The 16,755-nt window shown below is 51.5% G+C and overlaps 1 protein-coding gene across 2 annotated transcripts in view; it reads right to left on the reverse strand.

Moving 5' to 3' along the window:
• The window catches only part of GNG7 (G protein subunit gamma 7), a 211,360-nt gene that overhangs the window by 149,562 nt on the left and 45,043 nt on the right, over positions 1-16,755 (reverse strand). The window contains exon 2 of one of the 2 annotated variants that reach the window (XM_030936686.1): positions 3,786-4,012. The gene's annotated coding sequence lies outside the window, so the exon portion shown is untranslated. The remainder of the gene's footprint in view (positions 1-3,785; positions 4,013-16,755) is intronic. The other variant, XM_030936687.1, reaches the window with a different exon arrangement.

Consider the following 16,755-nt stretch of genomic DNA (forward strand, 5'->3'; position numbering starts at 1 on the left):
ATTGCTCTGTTGCCCAGGCTGATCTCAAACTCCTGGGCTCAAGCCATCCTCCGGCCTTGGCCTCCCAGAGTGCTGGGATTACAGGCGTGAGCCACGGCGCCCAGCCAGAACTGAATGTTTGAAGAAGCCCAACACCAAACCGGTGGTGATCGCAGCCAGCTCCAGGAATGCAAAGTCTGAGCCCCTCCGGGCTCTGCACACCTTCCTGCCCTTGCCCTGCGCGTCGGCACCGGAAATGCAAAGTCTGAGCCCTCTCCGGGCTCTGCACACCTTCCTGCCCCTGCCCTGCGCGTGGGCACCGGAAATGCAAAGTCTCTGAGCCTCTCTGGGCTCTGCACACCTTCCCACTCTGCACCATGCGCACCGGAAATGCAAAGTCTCTGAGCCTCTCTGGGCTCTGCACACCTTCCCGCCCTGCACTATGTGCACTGGAAATGCAAACTCCGACACCTCTCAGGGCTCTGCACCATGTGCACCGGAAATGCAAAGTTGGAGACTTCTCTGGCTCGGCCAACCTTCCGGCCCTGCGCCTTCGGCACCTGAAATGCAAAGTCCGAGCCTCTCCAGGCTCTGCACACCTTCCTGCCCTGCAACGGAGGCACCGGAAATGCAAAGTCTGAGCCTCTCTGGGCTCTGAACACCTTCCCACTCTGCACCATGCGCACCGGAAATGCAAACTCCCACACCTCTCCGGGCTCTGCACACCTTCCGGCCCTGCACAATGTGCACCGGAAATGCAAAGTTGGAGACCTCGCTGGGCTCTACACACCTTCCGGCCCTGCGCCTTCGGCACCGGAAATGCAAAGTCTGAGCCTCTCCAGGCTCTGCACACTTTCCCGCCCTGTACCATGTGCACCAGAAATGCAAAGTCCGAGACCTCTCCGGGCTCTGCACACCTTCCCACCCTGCGCCTCCTTTTTCAGGCTGAGCTTTTCTGTTGGTGTCACAGTTTCACTGGGGTGCGAGTTACACACCCTGAGATGCACACAGGACACGCTTATCTTTAAGCACACATGGTTCGAAAGGTTGCCATTCATTTCTACAGCTGTGCAACTATCAGGATAATCTCAATGGGACGCTGTCATCGGCCCCCAGAGCTGCCCCGATCCTACCCCCCAGCCTCCAGGCCACCTCTGATCTCTGTCACCTTTTCTAGAATTTTCCTGTAAGTGGAATTGTACAATATGAAATCTTTTACATTTTTATGTTTGGCTTCATAAACAAATAAATATTATACATATATTTTATATCTATACTTTTTGTATCTACACTTTATTTTATTTTGTTATTTCTGAGATGGAGTCTCGCTCTCTCGCCCAGGCTGCTGTGCAGTGGCACAATCTCAGCTCACTGCAACCTCCCTCTCCTGGGTTCAAGCAATCCTCCCACTTCAGCCCCCCAAGTAGCTGGGATTACAGGTGCCCGACACCATGCCCGGCTAATTTTTGTATTTTTAGTAGAGAAGGGGTTTTGCCAAGTTGGCCAGGTTGGTCTCAAACTCCTGATCTCGGGTGATCCACCCGCCTTGGCCTCCCAAAGTGCTGGGATTACAGGCGTGAGCCAATGCACCTATTTATATAAAATAGCTCTATCTATACATGCATCATGTTATTGAGATATAATTCATATGACAGTGCACCCATTAAAAATGCATAATTCTTTCTGGGTATTCTCTGCGGGACCAAAAATAAGAAAAAAATCATAAAATAAAAAGAAAATGCACAATTCAGTGGCATTTAGTACATTCACAGAGTCCTGCAACCATCACCGCTATCTAATTCCAGAACATTCTAATTATGCCAAGAAAAAACACATCAACCATCACTTCCCATGCCTCTCCCAGGCTCGGCATCCACGCGTCCCCTCCCTGCCTTTGTGGATTGGCCTGTCCTGAACATTTCGTAGAAATGGTATCACATGTTGTGTGGCCTTTTGTGTCTGGCATCTCTTACTGAGTGTGACGTCCTCAAGGCACATCCACACTGTGGCCTGTGTCAAAGCCTCATTCCTTTTCATGGCTGAGTAATACTCCACGGTGTGGATGGAGGATGTTTTGCTGATCCACTCACCCATTGATGGACATTTGGAGTCTTTGCCTTATTGCTACATTTGAACATATTCTTTACTTTTGAGTACATCTGTTTTTGAATTACCTCTCATGACCATTGTCTACTAAGGACGAGACCAAAATGATTTATCCTGGGCTTGTCTAAAATATGCATTTTTAAGGAGCACATTACATGCCATAAAATTCAAGTGAAGTGTACTGCTCAAAGATACTTCAGGGCCAGGTTCAGTGGCTCACACCTGTAATCCTGGCACCTTGGGAGGCCAAAGTAGGAGGATCACTTAAGCCAAGGAGTTCAAGACCAGCCTGGGCAACAAAGCAACCCTAACTCCTTTCTGATTTTTTTTTTCTTTTTTTTTTTTGCTTTCTTTCTTTTCTTTTTCTCTTTTTTCTTCTCTCTCTTTATTTTTAGAAGGAGTTTCGCTCTGTCGCCCAGGCTGGAATGCAGTGGCATGATCTTGGCTCCCTGCAACCACCGCCTCCCAGGCTCAAGTGATTCTCATGCCTCAGCCTCCCAAGTAGCTTGAATTACAGGCCTGCGCCACCACGCCTGGCTAATTTTCCTATTTTTAGTAGAGATGGGGTTTCACCATGTTGGTCAGGCTGGTCTGGAACTCCTGACCTCAGGTGATCCACCCGCCTCAGCCTCCCAAAGTGCTGGGATTACAGGCAAGAGCCACCATACCTGGCCAAGACCCTAACTCTTAAAAAAAAAAATTAAAACTTTTTGGCCAGGCGCGGTGGCTCAAGCCTGTAATCCCAGCACTTTGGGAGGCCGAGACGGGCGGATCACGAGGTCAGGAGATCGAGACCATCCTGGCTAACATGGTGAAACCCCGTCTCTACTAAAAATACAAAAAACTAGTCGGGCGACCTGGCGGGCGCCTGTAGTCCCAGCTACTCGGGAGGCTGAGGCAGGAGAATGGCGGGAACCCGCGAGGCGGAGCTTGCAGTGAGCTGAGATCCAGCCACTGCACTCCAGCCTGGGCGGCAGAGCGAGACTCCGTCTCAAAAAAAAAAAAACAAAAAAACAAAAAAAAATTAAAACTTTTTAAAAAAGATTTTTTAGTAAGTTCACCAGGTTTGCAGCCACCACCACCCGACCATTGGGTCCATGTATATGTCCCTGGCAAGTCCCCGGCGCACATGCACGTCCCCAGCCTCCGGCCACCACAAGTCCCTTTCTGTCCCTACGGCTTTGCCTTTTCTGGACATTTCTGCCTGCCTTTCTACTTAGTTTTAAATGATTTCCTCTTCCTACATTTTAAAAGTCACTCATGATTCTTTAGGGAGAAAAACGAGCAGCAAACCAACAGAGAGCTAAAGGGCCAGAGACGGGTTATTCTCCAGGTGCACGGGAGATGGGGTGAAGGCTGAGGCACCCTCCTTCAAACTCCCTACCACGGCGCGAAGACACCGGAAAGGCAGGCAGCACCGCCGAGGGCTTCCCACCCTGACCCCATCCAGGGGCTCAGGCACCAGTAGGACCAGTGAGTGCCACGTTCCCGGCCTCGTGGGTGGGAAACTCTGCCAGGGGCTAGCAGCTGTTCCCCCGCACCCGCTCCCCATTACTCACACTTGGTGGGTACAAAAAGCCCACAGACCCAGGCCAAGGCCAAGACAACCGCCTTGACGGCAACCCCATGTCTTCGATTCAGGGTGCAAAACAGCCAACTGAGCCTCAAATCAGAGCAAAGAAATGAGTCACAGCACCAACCTGTGCAGGAGGTCTCGCCGTCTGCAGCACCGACCTGTGCAGGAGGCCTCGCCGTCTGCAGCACCGACCTGTGCAGGAGGCCTCGCCGTCTGCAGCACCGACCTGTGCAGGAGGCCTCGCCGTCTGCAGCACCGACCTGTGCAGGAGGTCTCGCCGTCTGCAGCACCGACCTGTGCAGGAGGTCTCGCCGTCTGCAGCACCGAGATCCCGCAACCAAGCTCCGCTCCCTGGAAAAAACACATAAGAGTTAGTTTGGCATGGCTGGAGGTGCCATGCACGTGTTGATGGGGTCAGCACTGGAGAATGGCCTTGCGCTCGTGATTGGACAAGGACAGAAATCATTCTGGCAACCAGGTGCGGTGGCTCAGGCCTGTGATCCCAGCACTTTGGGAGGCCGAGGCGGGAGGGTCTTGAGGTCAGGAGTTCGAGACCAGACTGGCCAACATGGCAAAACTCCATTTCTACTAAAATTACAAAAATTAGCCAATGTGGTGGCGTGTGCCTGTAGTGCCAGCTACTCAGGAGGCTGAGGCAGAAGAATCACTTGAACCTGGGAGGCGGAGGGTGCAGTGAGCTGGGATCAAGCCATTGCACTCCAGTGTGGGCAACAGTGTGAGACTCTGCCAAAAAAAAAAAAAAAAAAAAAAAAAAAAAAGAAAGAAAGAAAGAGAAAAGAAAAAAGAAAAAAAGAAAAAGAAAGAAGCAGAAGGCAATTTACTGAAAATATTTACTATTAGAGATTTATGACATTATTCCTAATACATTTTCCACGTGTTTGAAGACTGAACTGAGTGCAAGGATTGATGTTTTTATGGCTCTTCACAATTTATCACAAGCAACTCTGTACATCTTCCGAGCCTCGTGATCCCCCCGGGAGGAAGAAGAAGAGGCTGAGTTAGTCCCATGGTGCCCAGAAGGCACCCAACGTATCCAGGTCTGCCCAGGACTTTTCCAGAGTTAGCCTGATAGTCCTGCATCCTGGGAAATCCCTCAGCCCCAGCTCAGCTGGGACGGGCAGTCTCTGAGCAGAACCAAGCTGGCACCACATGCCTGAGGCTGCGACCAGGGACTCCCCATCTCAGGGGCCTCGGGGGGAGCCCGCCACCATCACTGACAGGACGAGCTCCAGGGCCAAAGCTGTTCCTGCGAACACCGTGGTTTATATGAGACCCTTGCCTCCCTCTGGAGTCTGGAATCCTGGCATGGGTCAGGCAGCAGGGGCCGCAGACCTAGCCCCCATAGGAACGCGGGCGCTGGGTCTCTGGGAGCCTCGCTGGTGACGGTGCTTCGGGCTATTGCCCCAGCTCGCTGCTGGGGATGAGGCGTGTCCCGCGTGACACATGGGGAGAGGGCTGGAAGCTGGACCTGGAAGCCAGGCCTGGCCTCCCCAACCCACCCCACGAGCTTTTCCCTTTGTGAACTCTGCTCCATGCTCCATGTCCTCTTGCCGGGAGAAACCACAGCTGCAAGGAGGCCTTGTGTGGAGTCCGGGGTCCCCCCAGCAAGTCACTGCATCTCTACAAAATTACCCCATCTTTACAAAAAAAATTTAAAAATTAGGAGGGTGTAGTGATGCCCACCTGTGACCCCAGCTACGCAAGAGGCTGAGATGGGAGGATCGCTTGATTCTGGCAGATCAAGGTTGCAGTGAGCTAGGATTGCACCACTGCACTCCAGCCTGGGCAAGAGAGTGCAATGCTGTCTGAGAAAAAATAAAAATAAATGCCACGTGGGGCCAGGGGCGGTGGCTCACACCTGTAATCCCAGCACTTTAGGAGGCCAAGGCAGGCAGACCACTTGAGGTCAGGAGTTTGAGACCAGCCTGGTCAACAGGTTGAAATCCTGTCTCTCCTAAAAATATAAAAATTAGCCAGGCATGGTGGTGGATGCCTGTAATCCCAGCTACTTGGGAGACTGAGGCACGAGAATCGTTCAAACCCGGGAGGCGGAGGTTGCAGTGAGCTGAGATCATGCCACTGAACTCTAGCCTGGGTGACAAAAGGAGTCGCAGTCTGGAAAAAAAAAAAAAAAGCCACTTGGGATCCAGGATAGGATTCTAAAACAGAAAAGGGACCTTAGAAGAAAAAATTGTGAAACTGGGATAAATAGTGAAATTTAACTCATAGAAATGTACCCACACGAGCTTCCTGGTGGTCATAAGTACATGGTCCAGCCTGGGCAACATAGCAAGACCCCATCTCTACAAAAACAGTGTAAAAATTAGCTGGGCATGGTGGTGCAGACCTGTTGTCCCAGTTACTTGGGAGGCTGAGGCAGGAGGATCGCTTCAGCCCAGGAAGTCGAGGCTGCAGTGATCTGTGATTGTGCCACTGCACTCCAGCCTGGGCAACAGAGCAAGGCACTGTCTCAAAAACAAACCAAACCCAAATGCATGGTGACTTCATAAGATGCTAACATAAGAGAAAACTGGTGAGAGATAGACACAAGATCTCTGGATTCCTTTGCAACTCTTCTGAAAATCTAAAATTAAAAGTTCATTAAAAAAAAAACCACAGGCCGGGCGCGGTGGCTCAAGCCTGTAATCCCAGCACTTTGGGAGGCCGAGACGGGCGGATCACGAGGTCGAGATCATCCTGGCTAACATGGTGAAACCCCATCTCTACTAAAAATACAAAAAAAAAAAAAAAAAAACTAGCCGGGCGAGGTGGCGGGCGCCTGTAGTCCCAGCTACTCAGGAGGCTGAGGCAGGAGAATGGCGTAAAACCCAGGAGGCGGAGCTTGCAGTGAGCTGAGATCCCACCACTGCACTCCAGCCCGGGCGACAGAGCAAGACTCCGTCTCAAAAAAAAAAAAAAAAAAACCCACAAACTTTAAAATGCTGGTTTCCGTTCTATGAGCCCAGGGTAATTTACCATCAACAAAAGGCGGGAATAGGGAGCTGAAATCCCTGCTGTCACCTGCAGGTGGTGCCCTTGCCACAGGAACGCCCTGGCACCCTTGGGCTCTGGGAGCAGCTGGAATCTTGCAGGATCCGCTACACCAGGGCTTGCCACTCAGAACAGCAGCAGCTCAGGGCAGCAGGGATGAGCGATGAAAGGGCTAGAGCGGCATGCCCACGGGGTGGCAAGAGGCCCAGACTCCTCCCCTGCGCCTTGCAGGGCAGCTATGCACATAACCCTTCAGCTTTGAATCATATATTTTTCTTTTTCTTTTTTTTTTTTTTGAGACAGGGTCTCACTCTGTCGCCCAGGCTGGAGTGCAATGATGCAATCACAGCTCACTGCAGCCTCCACCTCCTGGGCTCAAGCGATCCTCCTTCCTCAGCCTCCTGAGGAGCTGGGCCGACAGGTGAGAATCACTGTTGTAGTTTTTACGGACTGGGAAGGGGAAGGAATGTGCTTAGTTTGTGGGCTAATTTTTAAAGGTTTTTAAATAGAGACAGAGTATTGCTATGTTATCCAGCCTGGTCTTGAACTCCTGGGCTCAAGTGATCCTCCCACCACCTTGTCTTCTGAAAGGGTTGGGATTCAGGTGCAGCCGTCTCACCTGGACAACCTGAAATTACTGAATGAATTCCAAGTGGTGGTCCTGTGCGCCCTTCAACCCACTACCCTGCCAGTGACTCCGTACACAGCTAGGGCACATCTTATCAAAACCACCAAACTGAGAGGCGGATACATTCAATGTAGACATTCACCCCTAGGAATCATTATTTTCAAATAGCCTTCTTGTGAAATAATGCCCATACCATACAACTCGCCTACTTAAAGTGTATAATTCAGTGTTTTCAGTATATTTGCAAAACTGGGCAACCACCACCTTTATGTAGTTCCAGAACATTCTCCTACAAAGAAGCGCCCTCCCCATCAAGCCCCCAATCTCCAGCCCCGGCACCCACGTGTCCCCTCCCTGTCTCTGTGGATGGGCCTGTCCCGGATATTTCATAGAAATGGGGTCGCACACCGTCCAGCGTCCCTCACTGAGCGTGACGTCCTCAAGGTGCATCCACGCTGTGACCTGTATCAGACTCGCTCCTTTCCATGGCTGAGTCTTACTCCTCCTGAGTATGGAGGGACGTGTTTCTCAAATCCATTCACCCGCGGATAGACCATCGGCTTGTTCCTACTTGTTGGCAATTGTGAATCTGCTGCTGTGAATATTTGTGTCACAGGAATCTTATTTTTTATTTTTTTATTTTGTTTTGAGACAGAGTCTCATTCTATCCTCCAGGCTAGAGTGCAGTGACGCAATCTCAGCTCACGGCAACCTCCACCTCCCGAGTTCAAGAGATTCTCCTGCCTCAGCCTCCCGAGTACTTGGGATTACAGGTACCCACTACCACGCCTGGCTAGCTTTTTTTGTATTCTTAGTAGAGACGGGGTTTCCCCATGTTGGCCAGGCTGGTCTCGAACTCCTGACCTAACGTGATCTGCCTGCCTAGGCCTCCCAAAGTGCTGGGATTACAGGCGTGAGCCACCACACCCAGCCCTAGGAATCATTTTTAAGATGGGTTCTCATTCTCTGCCTTCACTGCAAACCTCCCTGTCCCCAGCCCTTTAATCCCAGCCCCTGGCTGCTGTCCTCAAGACCTTGGACTCGGCAATGAGGCAACCGCAGGGCTGAGCAGATCCCCCCGGTCTGCGCTCAGCCCCAGAGCAGCTCGGGTCAGAGGCGCACACAGTGTGGGTGAAGCCGTGTCCCAGCCGCTCTGTCCTCGGGCCTTGAGCTGCACCAGCTGGCGCCAGGCTGTCCCCCAGCGACCTTCAGCGGCTCGCTCAGCCCGACAGAAATGCTGGGTTTTCATGTTCTCTGTGTGGACGAATCACAATTGACCCGTGCGGCCAACAGTGGAGCCAAGGAGGCGAGACCTCCCCGCGGGGGTTAAGTCCTCTCAGAAACTGCCCAGCCAGGGGCGACACGAACCGCTGGGACCTCCTGTTCATAAATTAGCATGGATTTCAAGGCGCCAATAACCCGACTTTAAACCCAGCTTAGGGCCCTGGGCGCATATGTGCGGCTGGCCCTTCCACCCAGCAGGCAGGCAAGTCTCAGACACAGGCAAGAAACACTCCAGGTAGCAGGTGCCGAATGCCAGCAGGGACAGATCAGTCCCCCTGGGGACACAGAGGCCACGGACGGTGGTAGTGGCCAGGCGACCTCGTGTAGGAAGGGCTGCCCCTGCCTCCCAGCCCTCCAGTGTCCTGGAGGTGCTTCTCCAGATCTCTGTCCGACTTCCTTCCTTCTTTCCTTCCCTCTCTCCCTCCTTCCCTCCCTCCTTCCCTCCTTTCTCCCTCCTTCCCTTCTTTCCCTCCATCCCTCCTTCTTTCCTCCCTCTCTTTTTCTCTCTTTCTCTCTTCCTCCTTTGTCTCTTTTCTTTTTCTTTCTTTCCTTCTTTCTTCTCTTTCTTTTCTCTCTCTCTTTTTTTCTCTCTCTCACCTTTCTCTTTTTTTTTTTTTTTTAAGACAGTCTCACTCTGTCACCCAGGCTGGAGTGCAGTGGCGCGATCTCAGCTCATTGCAACCTCCACCTCTCAGGTTCAAGTGATTCTTCTGCCTCGGCCTCCCAAGTAGCTGGGATTACAGGTGCCCATCACCACACCCAGCTAATTTTTGTACTTTTTGTAGAGATAGTGTTATGCTATATTGGCCAGGCTGGTCTCAAATTCCTGGGCTCAGGCAATCCACCCTCCTCGGCCTCCCAAAGTGCTGGGATGACAGGCATGAGCCACCGTGCCTGACCAATTTCTTTTTTAAAAAAATTAAATTAGGCCAGGTGCAGTGGCTCATGCCTGTTATCCCAGCACTTTGGGAGGCCGAGGCAGGCAGATCACCTGAGGTCGGGAGTTCAAGACCAGCCTGGGCAACATGGTTAAACCCCGTCTCTACTAAAATACAAAAATTAGCCAGGTGTGGTGGTGGTGGACGCCTGTAATCCCAGCTACTCGGGAGGCTGAGATGGGAGAATCGCTTGAACCTGGGAGACAGTGGTTGCAGTAAGCCGAGATCGCACTACTGCACTCCAACCTGGACGGCTAAGCGAGACTGTCTCAAAAAAAGAAAAAAAAGAAATTAAAATATTTACATGCCATAAAATTCCCCCTTGTAGAACCTGGAGAATATGATGCCGAGTGAAATAGGCCAGACGCCGAGAGAGAAAATGACTGCATAATCCCACATATTGTGGAGTCCAACAACAAAACAAAGAACCCCAAATACAGCCGGGTGCGGTGGCTCATGCCTATAATCCCAGCACTTTGGGGGGCCAAGGTGGGGAGATCACCTGTGGTCGGGAGTTCGAGATCAGCCTGGCTAACATAGCAAAACTCTGTCTCTACTAAAAATACAAAATTAGCCGGGCATGGTGGCGCGCACCTGTAATCCCAGCTACTCGGGAGGCTGAGGCAGGAGAATCACTTGAACCCAAGAGGCAGAGGTGGCAGTGAGCTGGGATCGTGCCACTGCACTCCAGGCTGGGGAACAGAGCGAGACTCCATCTCAAAACAAATACACAGGCCGGGCGCGGTGGCTGAAGTCTGTAATCCCAACACTTTGGGAGGCCGAGACGGGCGGATCACGAGGTCAGGAGATCGAGACCGTCCTGGCTAACACGGTGAAACCTCGTCTCTACTAAAAAATACAAAAAACTAGCCGGGCGAGGTGGCGGGTGCCTGTAGTCCCAGCTACTCGGGAGGCTGAGGCAGGAGAATGGCATAAACCCAGGAGGTGGAGCTTGCAGTGAGCTGAGATCCGGCCACTGCATTCCAGTCCAGGTGACAGAGCGAGACTCTGCCTCAAAAAAAAAAAAAAAAAAAAAAACACAATCAAAACCCCCCAAATACATAGAAACAAAGAGCAGAAAAGTGGTTAGTGGTGGAGGGAAAGAAAGGGGGAGATGGGGGTCAGAGGATACACAGTTTCAGCTGTGCTGGAAACATTGACTGAGGGATGTCACTGCAGCCTGTGGACCACCTAAAGATATTGTACTATGGGCTGGGCATGGGGGCTCACGCCTGTAATCCCAGTGCTTTGGGAGGTTGAGGCAGGAGGCTTGCTTAAGGCCAGAAGTTTGGGACCAGCCTGGGCAACATAGTAAGACCCTATCTCTACAAAAAATTTAAAGATTAGCTGGGCATGGTGGTTCCCGGGATCACTTGAGCCCAGAAGGCAGAGGCTGCAGTGAACCGTGGTACCAAGATCACACCACTGCACTGCAGCCTGGGCCACAGAGCAAGACTCTGAGTCAAATAAATAAAATAAAATAAAATAAAAACCAGGCCTCACCCACAGTGTCGAAGGCATGCATCTTCCAGGGTTATTAAGGTGCTGGTTGTTATTTTTGCTCATAATTCTGAAAAGGCTGATAGATTTTATAGCCTAGTATCTCCAAGCAGTGCCCAAGGACACAAACAGCCAGACCCTCAGTTCCCAAACCTGGGGATTTGCAACAGGCAAACACAGAGCTGGGCAATTCCGTGGCAGGGCAGATGAAGGATTGATCTGAGTCCCATGATCCTCGGCCCTGCTGAGGTCCCAGGAGGCTGCACACACTGAAATCCACATCCTGAGTCGGGTGGAGGGAGGAGGAGAATCCCAGGAGCTGGGGTCCCCCTGGTTTACACCGTCTGCCCCATCGTGGGTTTATCCTGATGTCCGGAGTAAGCAGGGATCAAAGTCTATTTTGTTCCAAATGATGAATGCAGGGTCTCCCCTCCCCGTCAGCACTCTGGACATTGGGGCCGGATCATTCTCTGGGGTGGGGCTGTCCTGGGCACTGCGGGGTGCTGAGCAGCATCCCTGGCCTCCACCCACCCCGTGCCGGGGGCACCCCCCCTTCTAGAGCTGTGCTGTTGTCTTGAATTTCTGCCCTCTGACCTCCCCTGTCCTCATCCTGATGGGATCTTTGGATGGCGCCCTTGAGGCCCAGGGCCCGTGTCCCCTCCTCACTCAGCCCTCCTGGCCACAGGTGACTCACAGTCCCCTTGGCACCACCTGGGCGCTGTCCCTGGCCTCGCCCATGGCTGACCTTGGCAGGCATCCCCAACAGAGGCGAGGGGACAGCTCTCGCCTGCCTCGGCGAGCCTGGGCTCTGGAAGAGGTGCCCGGCACCCTGGGCCCCCCACCGCCGGGTCTGGGACACAGATGCTCTCCCATTTCCAAACCTCCCATTCGGACCCTCACTGCGGCGGGGGCGGGGCCGTGTCTTTTGAGACTCTGCATGCACAAGGGGGTGAGTTTGAGTGAGGCAGTCTCCATGGAGAGGAAGGTCTTTATTTAGGAAGTCAGGTGGGGGCGGGGCCGGGTGGGGAGGAGAGGGGGAGAGGAGATGAGCTTCTGCAGATTTCAAACCTGTCATTTCTTTTCTGATGCACACCCTCCCCTCCCGCTTCATGACAAGCTCTGCTCCCACCTTCCCCGGGTTCCCAGAGCGGCCTCCTAGGCACGATCTGAAACAGCTGGGGTCCCCCCCTCAACCCCCCAGGTACTACGGACATTAGGGCCGGGTCATTCTCTGGGGTGGGGCCATCCTGGGCACTGCAGGGTGCTGGGCAGCATCCCTGGCCTCTACCCCCTCTATGCCAGGAGCACCCCCAGTCATGACAGCCACCAATGTCCCAGACATTGCCTGATGTCCCCTGGGGAACAGAAACATCCCCAGAAAGACTTCCTCAGTTAGGGGGTTCCAGGGATCCCCAAGAGACTGTGTCCCATGATCCTCTGCCCTGCTGAGGTCCCAGGAGGCTGCACACATTGAAATCCACACCCTGAGTGGGGGGAGGGAGAGAGGAGGAGAATCCCAGGAACTGGAGTCCTGTGGTTTATGCTGTCTGCCCCATTGGGAGCTTATTCTGGTGTCTGTTGTGAGCAGAGAGGCAATTCAATTATTATTTTTGAAATAATGAATGCAAGGTCTTCCCCTCTGCACTGTGGACATTGGGGCTGGACCATTCTCTGGGCTGGGGCCGTCCTGGGCACTGCAGGGTGCTAAGCAGTATCCCTGGCCTCCACCCACTCCATGCCAGGAACACCCCCCAGTTGTGACAACCACAGATGTCCCCAGACATTGCCCAGGGTCCCCTGGGAGGCAGAGGCAGGAGGATCAATTGAGCTCAGGAGTTCAAGACCAGCCTGGACCACATAGCAAGACCCCATCTCTACAAAATATTTTAAAAACATAGCTAGGTGTGGTGGTGTGCACCTGTGATCCCAGTTACTCAGGAGGCTGAAATGGGAGGAATGCTGAGTCTGGGAGGTCGAGGCTACAGTGAGCTGAGATCACACCACTGCACTCCAGCCTGGGTGACAGAGCAAGACTCTGTCTCAGGAAAAAAAAAAAAAAAAAAGAGAGAGAGAGACCCTGTCTCAAAAAAAAGAGGGGGTTAAATAACCTGAGTAGACACCTCTCAAATAAAGACACACAGGCAGCCAACAGGATTATGAAAAAATGCTAAAGATCATTCATCATCAGGGAAATGCGAATTAAAACCATAATGAGATACCTGTTCGAATGGCTATGATCCAAAGATAAAAGATAAGAAACATTGGTAAAGATGGCCGGGCGCGGAGGCTCACGTCTGTAATCCCAGCACTTTGGGAGGATGAGGCAGGCGGATCACGGGGTCAGGAGTTCAAGACCAGCCTGGTCAACATGGCGAAACCCCGTCTCTACTAAAAATACAAAATTTAGCCAGACTTGGTGGCAGGCACCTGTCATCCCAGCTACTTGGAGGCTGAGGCAGGAGAATCACTTGAAACCGGGAGGCAGAGGTTGCAGCGAGCCAAGATCGCACCACTGCACTCCAGCCCGGGTGACAGAGTGAGACTCTGTCTCAAAAAAAAAAAGAAAAGAAAAAGAAAAGGAAACATTGGTAAGGATGTGGAGAAAAGGGAACCCTGTGTGCTGTTGGTGGGAATGTAAATGAGCACAGCCATTCTGAAGAACGGAATGGAAGTTCCTCAAAAAATTAAAGATAGAACCACCATATGATCCAGTAATCCCACTTCTGGGTATACATCCAAAGGAAATGAAATCAGAATCTGTCAGCCTCATTCACAATAGCCAAGATAGGAAACCAGCCTACGTGTCCATCGTTGGATGAATGGATACAGAAAATGCGAGGCCGGGCGCGGTGGCTCACACGTGTCACCCCAGCACTTTGGGAGGCCGAGGCGGGCGGATCACGAGTTCAGGAGTTCAAGACCAGCCTGGTCAATATGGCGAAACCCTGTCTCTACTAAAAATATAAAAATTAGCCAGGCGTGGTGGTGCACACCTGTAGTCCCAGCTACCCAGGAGGCCGAGGCAGGAGAATAGCTTGAACCCAGGAGGCGGAGGTTGCAGTGAGCCGAGATCATGCCACTGCACTCCAGGCTGGGTGACAGAGTGAGGCTCCATCAGAAAAAGAGAAAGAAAGATGAACTAGACCAGAGGTTGGCAAACTCTGGCCCATGGGTCAAATGCAGTCCACTGCTTGCTTTTGTAAATAAAGTTTTATTGGCACACAGCCGTGCATGTTCACTTACATATCATTCATGGCTGCTTCTGAGCTCCTACAGCACAGCTGGGAGGACTCGACAGAGAGCACACGGCCTGCAACACCAAAAATTTATACGCTGGCCCTTTCAGAAGGGTTGATAATCCCTGTACTAGAGTTAGATCTCAGAGGACCTTGAATGCCAGAAACGAATAAGTCCTAATGATTTTTAGCAAAGAGTAATGCTGTACAACCAAATGTTTACAGATTTCATGTACTGGAATCCTCTGAGGGCGGGGCAGGAGAGAGGCCCTAAAACATGAAACAGTGTCAGATCAATTTTCAATGATTGTCTTCAAAATTAAAACTGGCCAGGCGCGGTGGCTCATGCCTGGAATCCCAGCACTTTGGGAGGCCCAGGCGGACAGATTTCTTGATCCCAGGAGTTCGAGACCAGCCAGGGCAACATGGTAAAACCCGGTCTCTACTAAAAATACAAAAATTAGCTGGGGTATGGTGGTGCACGCCTGTAGTCCCAGCTACTCAGGAGGCTGAAGCAGGAGGACGTCTTGAGCCCAGGAGCTCGAGGCTGCAGTGAGCTGAGATGGTGCCACTGCACTTCACCCTGGGTGACAAAGCGAGACCCTGTCTCAAAAAAAAAAAATCTATAGATAGATAGATAGACTAATAACATTTATCCTAAAAAGAGAACCAGTATAAAGGTACTCACAGCTGAAACTGAAAGTCCTCTACCAGTCCCTAACTCCTGCCTTCTGGGTTTCACGTCTTGCTTTATAGGACTTTCTGAATTCTAACCCCAATTCTCCTTTTCAAAAATCTTTTGTTTCAGCCAGGCACAGGGGCCTGTGCCTGTAATCCCAGCTATTGGAGAGGCCAAGGCAGGAGGATCGTTTCCGGTCAGGAGCTGGAGACCAGCCTGGGCAACATAGTGAGACACCATCTTTTTAAAAAATTTCGTTTTTGTTTTGGAAAAATTTTCGATTTACAGAAAAGTTGCAAAGCTAGTACAGCGTTCCCAGACACCCCTCACTCAGCTTCTCCTTGTGTTAGTATCTTACATCCGGCATCTGCAAATTTTTTCTGCAAAGGGACAAAGAGTAAGTATTTTACGCTCTGCATGCTAAAGGGTCGTTGTTGCATATTCCTCTTTGTTATTTGTTTTTTTATAATCCTCTTAAAATGGAAAAGGCTTTTTAGCCCCGAGCTTTATAAAAATAAGTCAAGTATGGGTCAGGCGGGTGCAGTGGCTCACGCCTGTAATCCCAGCACTTTGGGAGGCCGAGGAGGGCGGATCACGAGGTCAGGAGATCGAGACCATCCTGTCTAAATCCCGTCTCTACTAAAAATATAAAAAATTATCTGGGCATGGTGGCGGGCGCCTGTAGTCCCAGCTACTCGGGAGGTTGAGGCAGGAGAATGGCATGAACCTGGGAGGCGGAGCTTGCAGTGAGCCTAGATCACGCCACTGCACTCCAGCCTGGGTGACACAGCAAGACTCCCTCTCAAAAAAAAAAAAAAAACAAGTATAAACAAAACGTGGTACATCCTCCAAAACCAAAATGTCAAAATGTACACCCGTGTTCACAGCAGCATGATTCACAGCACCCCAAAGGTAGAGACCACCCAAGTGGCCACCGAGAGATGAATGGATAAGCACAATGTCGTCCATTCATGCAATGGAATATGATTCAGCCTGAAAAAGGAAAGAAATTTTGACACAGGCTAGAGCATGGATGAACTTCGAGGGCATCATGCCCAGTGAAATGAGCCAGATGCAAAAGAGCACATCCTGTGTAACTCCATGCTTAGGAGGTCCCTAGAGAGTGAGCCACACCAAATGTCAACTGTAGCTGTTGGTCAATAATCATGTATCGATATTGGCTCATTAGTGTAACAAATGTAGCACATTAATGAGAGATGGTAACAGTAGGGGGAAATGCGTACCTTTTGGGGAGAGGAGATAGGTGGGAACTCAATTCTTCTGTAAGCCCAAAACTGCTCTAAAAATAGTCTATTGAAAGGGGAACTTGAAAAGACAAATTGTGAGAGTTATATCACGAACCAAGTGTCCTGATTTTTCTTTTTCTTTTTTTTGAGATGGAGTCTCGCTCTGTTGCCCAGGCTGGAGTGCAGTGGTACGATCTCTGCTCACTGCAAGCTCCGCCTCCCGGGTTCACGCCATTCTCCTGCCTCAGCCTCCCAAGTAGCTGGGACTACAGGCGCCCACCACCTCGCCTGGCTAATTTTTTTGTTGTATTTTCAGTAGAGACGGGGTTTCACCGTGTTAGCCAGGATGGTCTCAATCTTCTGACCTTGTGATCCACCTGCCTCAGCCTCCCAAAGTGCTGGGATTACAGGTGTGAGTCACCACGCCCGGCCTGATTTTTTTTTTTAAAAGTGAGACTCCATCTCAAAAAAAAAAGAGGAGAGGAGGGAAAGAGGGAGGGAAGGAAAGAGAGGGAGAGAGGGGGAGAGGGAGAAAGGGTGGGAGAGAGAGGAAAACAGAGTGAGAGAGAG

The sequence above is a fragment of the Rhinopithecus roxellana genome, chromosome 8, assembly GCF_007565055.1.
Source record: "Rhinopithecus roxellana isolate Shanxi Qingling chromosome 8, ASM756505v1, whole genome shotgun sequence".
In the NCBI taxonomy this organism is placed as follows: Eukaryota; Metazoa; Chordata; class Mammalia; order Primates; family Cercopithecidae; genus Rhinopithecus; species Rhinopithecus roxellana.